Source organism: Kogia breviceps, chromosome 1, assembly GCF_026419965.1.
Source record: "Kogia breviceps isolate mKogBre1 chromosome 1, mKogBre1 haplotype 1, whole genome shotgun sequence".
Lineage (NCBI taxonomy): Eukaryota > Metazoa > Chordata > Mammalia > Artiodactyla > Physeteridae > Kogia > Kogia breviceps.
Genome location: NC_081310.1, coordinates 32818049 through 32825447, shown reverse-complemented (window position 1 = coordinate 32825447; position 7399 = coordinate 32818049). Strand labels below are relative to the sequence as shown.

Sequence of the window (7399 nt, the reverse complement as noted above, 5' to 3'; positions counted from 1 at the left end):
TCCTGTATTTACTGTTAAGACCTACTGTATCACATTAATAATCACTCTCTATGTCAACTTTAGTTTCCATTTTCTTAGAAGGAAAGTAGCAGTAGCAAAAGAAGAAAAAATTATCTACCCATATAAGACTTAGTTATGTGGTTCAGAGTATTAGTACAGAAGGGCTCTTCTGTTGTTTTCTAACTCATGATAAGCAAAGGAAGGAGGCAATTACATGTACTCAGATTTATTTTCCATGTACTTTTATGTATGTTGTCTAATTTATACCTCACAGCAACCTTGTGATGAAATTATTGTTGTTATAAAAGTATTATATTTTTTTAAACAGTTATTCTTTATTAGCCACTATTATTATTATAAAACACTTATTCTTTGTTAGCCACTATTTTAAACTCTATGCACATATTAACATATTTAATTACAGCAACCCCATGAGGTAGGTACTATTGTCCCCATTTTCCAGATGAAGAAACTGAGATGCCAGGAGGTTCAGCAACTTACCTAAGATCACAGTTAATAAGTAGTAGATTGTGTAGTCAAACCCAGGCAGTTTAACTTCAGAGCTTGTGCTCTTAACCACTTTGTATTTAACCCCACTTAGCAGATGAGAAAACTGACAGTGAAGTTCCTTGCCCAATAACAAAAAGCAGGTAAATGACAGTGCCAAGATCTCTACTCAGGTCTGTCTGATTTTCAAGGCCAGCTTGCTCTACCAGAACAAAAAGAGAGTGAGAATGATTGAAGTTGAACAGAAGCTGAAATGTACCTACAGCTTTTGTCCTGTTGACAACCTGATCAGATTGCTGTGATCATATAAAATAACCCATATCTTGTTGCTTCGCTGGAAGGAAAGGTGTTAGGTATTTGAACCTACAGGAAAAAAAACATATGGCACTTTGCATCTTCCTCAAGGGTTTCAGGTATCATGTTCAGCTGTATGCTTTATTTATCTGGGCCCTTGCCTATTTCTTACAATTACCCTGAAAGACCCAGAGGGCAGGAATATGCCCTGAAAGGTCTTGCCTGGTACCTTGTGCAGAATAAACTCAAAGAAATATTGTGGGATTGCCACCACCTGATTGGTGCAAAATGGAGGTGCCTACTTAGCTGAGATGCTGCCATGTATCTCCAAACATGATGACTCCAGCAGAGTTTCTGCTAGTTACTAAGTGCTGGGGTGGGCAGCTGTGGGCCATGGTTTAGGAGAGTCAAAGATGGGGAGGAGTCTGGCAGAGATCATAAGGAAGAATCTTGCTGCTTTAATTCCTCCCCCAGCAAAGCAGCTCAAAGGCCTCTGGCCTTTTCCTCTCCCCTCTGCCTCCTCGCTCCCTCCCTCACTGCACACCCCCACCTATTGCCACAAACAAGCCCCAATAAGGCAGCTTTCCCACCATCTTCAGCCCTACCCGCAGAGCATTGCCAAATTAGGGCTTTGCGTCCCAGCACCGCAGGTAGGAGCTCATAAACCGTCCTCCGCCCCTGCTGCTGTCTCTGCATTGCAGCACTACAGTCCTGCCACACCTCCACGCGCAGCTTTCCAAGCTGGGATCCGCATTGCTGGGCCTGCCTCACCGTATCTCCCTGCCCCCTCCTGTCTTCCCGTTCTCCACTCTGCGCTGCTACCTGCAGCTTACATAAGCGCTGCGCACACATGTAGTGCATCCATCTTCTGCTTTACGGAAGGTCCCGGCAGGACAGTGAAGCTGAAATGCTACTAGATGTGCTTCCCCTCCCCCCGCCCCCGGAGCTGTCAAATACTCACGCCTTAAATCAACAAATCCAGCTGCTGCAAATACCCTGTGAGAGGACAGAAAGGCGGCGGGATCTAAGCCTGAAAGAACTCGGTCCTAAGGAAATAGGAACACTTGGGAAGAGGGCGTCTGAGCAAGTGCTTTAACCTCTCGGCTAGCACAGCTCTTCATCTAATCTGCTGGGACAACCTGCCAGCCGCACTGGGTCGGGTAAAGCCAGCCAAAGTCATCAGACCTACTTTGCCAAGAGAAATGAAGGACAAACTGGTTTGTGCTGAATCTTCTCAGTTCCTACGGTAAACTGATGTCGTAGGTAGTTGCTCCCTGCTTGACTTTACTAGAATGTTCTATTCTAAAAACATTAAAAATGTTCCCTGGGGCAAATGGGATAGTCCTAGTTTCCTCCTGGCAGGAGTGAGTGGTACCAATATCTCTCATTTCCAGCCAGCCACAGCCACTGTTTTCCACTCCCAGGAGCCTCTCAAGTCTCATGCCAGGAAGCCCAGGACCCAGAAAAATCTGTGGGACTCCCCTTGTCCCACAGAGCAAAAGGCCATCGAGCCCAGTTCACCGATTCATCTGCCTGGGTTAGATGTAGATAGAGCCACCGAATGTCTTTCTAGTGAGGACACAGCATTTTGCAGGATCTGATTCATCACCCTCAGAAGCAGGAAGAGGGAACTCCTTCCCATCAACACCATCATGCCTAAGTGGGGAGATCCATGGAAAGCCTCCTGTCCATCTGCCCCAGGCTATCTCATGGGACTTCTATTTGCTTATTAACAACACCCTGTCCTAGAAGGATCAACTTTGCAAAAATTAGCCCTAAATGTAGGAATGGAAGAGGTATGGATTCACAGGGGAGCTGATGAAGAAAATCAGGGCCATGGTAGGATGACCAACTACCCCAGTTTGTCCTGGGTTAAAAGGAAGACACGGGACTTTCAGCTAGAAAAGTCCCAGGCAGGCTGGGACAAATTGGTCACCCAAGGCAGGGGTAGGGGTTAAGCAGTTTATTCTTGGCAACTTGAGCTCTGGACTGAAAGGATTTTTTTTTTCCTTCACAGAGTATATGAGAGAGTATTTGTTCCCTGCCAAATGGCAGGAAGAGGACATCTCCTCATGAACATTTTAGAAATTTGTTAAACAGAAACTTAATTGAGAACGTAAACAGGACAGAATTCTGGGAGATGGGGTCAAGAAATCTAATGGTATAATACTGTTCAGGATATTTAATCTTCAGCTATGTCTTGTTTATGCCAGTTGGAGTGGTATAAGCCATAAAAAAGACTCCATATCCATGATGGCAGGATGGCATCCGCACACTCCACCCCTGGCTGTACCTACTGCATTCCCCGCCGAACTTAAATTTAGAATAGTAACAGCAGTCTTCTACACGGCATTTTCTGGGCCTTGGCTTTGGGTCTCTTAGAAGCAGCCAGCTGCAGCATAATGGAAAGAGCCCTGACCTAGAAGTTAAGGTACCTGAGTCTATTTTCCTCTCTGACTGTATGACCTTGAGCAAGCACTTAACCTTCTCTCAACTGTGAAAAGGAGAAAACATTCTTACTGCCATTTCTCCCTCCATTCTCACGAGAGTCGAATGAAGTAACGTGGGCTCTCAATGACCCTAAAATAATTAGACACTGATCTACAATTCCCAGGCTGTCTTAAGTTCTCCAGGCTAACCCAACTTTTGTCCCAGCTTTGGGAGACATCAGATCCACTCCATTTGATTTTTTTGTGCATCTTCTTCCTGTGAATCTTCTGAAGGTATAAATTAAATCTCTTTCCAGGCATGTTTTGACCGAATTTACACTCCTTTAACAATCATTCAGTCATAGGGTCAGATATTCAAAGTTAGGGGTGGGCTGGAGGCCAGTCATAACCAGAGGCTAAAAGTCCATAGCAAAAACTCAGGTTGGAAGAATCTGAAGATCAACTAGCCATGGAAGAATTCCCCGAGTTTGAGTCCCTAGGAGATCAGCACTTGAAGAGGCTTGGGTGTGAGAGCTACCTCTGCAACTTACCACATGATCGCTCTAAACTTCAAGTTCATCATCATTAAAACAGGGGTAAGGTAGGGGTGCAGGAAATGGTAAATATTCTACCCTCTTCATGGAACTGTGAGGATTAAATATCATGACAATCTTTTGTAAACTATAAAATGTAGTACCATTTTAATATGAAAGACCAAAGCAACAGATTTTATTAAATTGTGGTAAAATATATATTAAAAATTTGTAATTTTAATCATTTTAGGAGTTCAATTCAGTGGCATTAATTATACTCACAACATCATGGAACCATTACCACTATCTTTTTCCATAACATTTTCATCACCCCAAACAGAAATTTTGTGCCATTAAAGCAATAACTCCCCATCCCTGCATCCCCTCAGCCCCTGTCGACCTCTGCTTTACCTCCTGGCTCTATGAATTTTCCTATTCTAGATATTCCATATAAGTGAACTCATATAATATTTGTCCTGTTGTGTCTGGCTTAATGTTTTCAAGGTTTATCATGTTGTAGCATGTATCAGAATATTATTCCTTTATATGACTGAATAATATTCCATTGTATTACACATAACATTTTATATATCCATTCAACTATTATTGAACACTTGAGCTATTTTAATTTTTCACCTATTATAAATTATGCTGCGATGAATACTGGTATACAAGTGTCTGTTTGGGCCCTTGTTTTCAGTTCTTTTCCAGAGCACAGTTGGTGGGTGATGTGGTAATTCTATATTTATCTCTTTGAGGAACCAACAGACTGTTTTCCACAGGGGTTGCTCCATTATGCATTCTTACTAGCAATATATGAGTGTTCCAATTTCTCCACATTCTCACCAACACTGATTACTTTCTGTTTTGGTGTGTGTGTGTGTGTGTGTGTGTGTGTGTGTTTTATAGACATCCTAGTAGATGTGAAGTTGTACAGAGATTTTTTTTTTCAAGACACATACAATTCTCAGACAAAAGCTATCAATCAACATATGTATGTGAATTGAGTATCAACTATAGGCAAATTGCTTCATTTAGAAAGTATTTCTTGAGTAGAGTGCACTGCATGTATATGTGGCTCAGGAGAGGGATAGGAAAGCTGGAAATAAAGATAGACTCAAAATTAGAGACATTTGGCCCAACCAATGAGGCAGCAGAAAGAATATTTGCTAAGTGGTTATCAGTGATAAGAAAAGACTCAAGACTTCTGGGATCCATTGTTCAAGCTAACCCTGTTCTTTATTTAATGTCACTAATCCATAAAATCTGTCACTGTCTTTATTTGACCAGTAATTTAAGAAACTATTTTTTGGGGCTGTTGTGCACTTGATGAGATGCACAAGATATATACAGTATCATGATGAAATCCCATCTCTGTAAATTGGTCTGAGTCTACTGATATATTTCTTTCCACTAAAGCTCCTTGGCCTGTCCAAATTAAGTTTTTTTAATTTGGATAATGGAAGCTATATTCAGTGTAACTTGAGATGCATATCACAGAAACTTGCTGTCTTGCTTCTCTCTTAGCTTTTTTCTTTGCTTCCAGATGTTTTAGTACATTTTTGTTTTTCTTTTTTCAAGTAAAGGATATGAAGCAAAATTCCAGGCTCATAACTCACCTGCTGCATTTGAGTGTTTATTCTCAGATCAGTTAATGGCCAGACAGAGAGGCTGGGCTAGGAAGGAGAGCAAAGCATGAGAAGTTTTTTGAAGTCCGAAACAGATTTGAAGTATATCTCTAAAACTATAATCTATGTCAAAGGAAAAGCAGACTATAATTAAAGGAAACAAAAACAATAGGCTATTATCCACAGCATTGTGTTTTCTATGTAAAGGAGGAACACAGACGTTCCAGGAGATAAATAAATTGTGAGTCATTTAATAACAAACATCATATATTATACTTAATATGCATCTGAGACAGGAATGTATTTGTTCCTCGGTATCTGTTCTTTACTTAACTCCTCTGATTTTTAGCTGGAAAATGATCACATGGAAAAAAAAAAGACTGCATTTCTCACCCTCCCTTGGAGTTGAACTTGGCTGTATGACTCACTTCTGGGCAATGAGCTGTAGGAAGAAGTAATATGTACAACTTCTGCAAAATGTCTTCAGGAAATAAGAAACATGACTTCTCTTTTCTCCTCCTGCTAGATGGAATGTGGGTACAAACTTGGGAGTGGAAAATGGATAGAAACTGGTTCAATGGATCTCATACCATTCATGGCCTGCTTGACTCCTGATTTTGTTGGTATGAGAAAGAGGGAAAAATCTATCTAGCTTAACTCACTGTATTTTGGATATTTGGTCATTCACAGCTTAACCTGCTCCTTAGCAATATACCACTTCAGCCTCTGGAAGAATACCTTGCATTCAATCAACAGTTACAATTGTCACAATTACCATTGACTAAACAAATGTCTTGGGGGTGTTACTTTCCTTGCATTTTTGGAATAGTTGGTGTTTGAGAGTCTCAATGATGTATATAAGACAGAGGATTGAGTCATAATTCACTTGATATGGTGAGCAAAGCAGCCTCAGGGAAATTATATAAATATAGACATAGACATAGATATATAGATATAAATATATTACATACTTCACATATATAGAATATGGACAAATATCTACATAGATAACAGATAGATAGATAGATAGATAGATTGGTAGATGATAGAAAAATAGATAGATGATAGATAGATAAAATACTATTCAACAGAAGGCACAGTGAGCCAGGTTCAAGTAGAAGCCTGTTACTGGCTGGTAGAAGTATAAATTGTTAAAAAATTTTTGGAAGCAATTTGCTAACAATTTCTTAAATTAAAATGTTTATTCTTTTTTCTACAGTGTGAAAAATTAATAAACAGAGACCTCAGTTAAATAAAGTTGGGAGACCAGAAGGGGGAACTCTCATGTCCTGCAACCATAGCAGAGCCCAACAGGAAGAAGAAAGACTCCTCTTCCTTTCCTGCAAGGACTCAGCCAATGAAAAGTTATGGACTACTATAGCACTCCCAACTTCCTTTTCCTCTCTATAAAAGTATTCTCCTTGCCTTTCCTTGCCAGGGACTTGCACATTGCTCCTCATAATTGCAGGCCCCAAATTGAAATTCTCTGCTGATCCCAAATAAACCCATCTTTGCTGGAGAAATATCTGTCAGTCTGTTTGTTTCAAGTCCACAGCAGTGATTCCATTTTTAAGAATCTACTCTAAGGGAAGACACTGGACAAAGAGCCATGTCCAAAATTTTCATCATAGCACTAGGTATGGAGAAAGTTTCTGAACCTAAGGGTTCAGACAAAAAAATACATGTGTCGTGAAATGTCAGAGTTGGTAGTTAACTGGTGTCTTCTGCATGCGTTGGTTTTCACTGAGGAAAGAGCTTCTGAGAGGGAAGTTTGGCTTGTACACTGAGGGGAAGAGATTAGGGTGAGTGATGGAGCAGGCAGCGAGGTGTCTCCCTCCAACCCAGGCCCATGGGTCAGTTCAGCCAGAAGGGAGAAAGGATTACTCAACACAAGCTGAAGAAGCTGTTTCCATAAATGAGACATAGAGGCCTGAAAACACTGTCTGGTCCTCAGGAAAGAGGTGGAGGACTCAGTGCAGAGCCGTGTCACTTGGGGGACAACCTTGGT

General features: G+C 41.0%; 1 long non-coding RNA gene across 1 annotated transcript; it reads left to right on the top strand.

The window, feature by feature from the left end:
• Window positions 1-1703: 1703 nt before the first annotated feature.
• LOC136794268 (uncharacterized) lies at window positions 1704-6914 on the top strand. Its single transcript, XR_010840882.1, has 3 exons — window positions 1704-2018; window positions 5918-6014; window positions 6611-6914. It is a non-coding gene; the product is annotated as an uncharacterized lncRNA (long non-coding RNA).
• The last annotated feature ends 485 nt before the right edge of the window (window positions 6915-7399 follow it).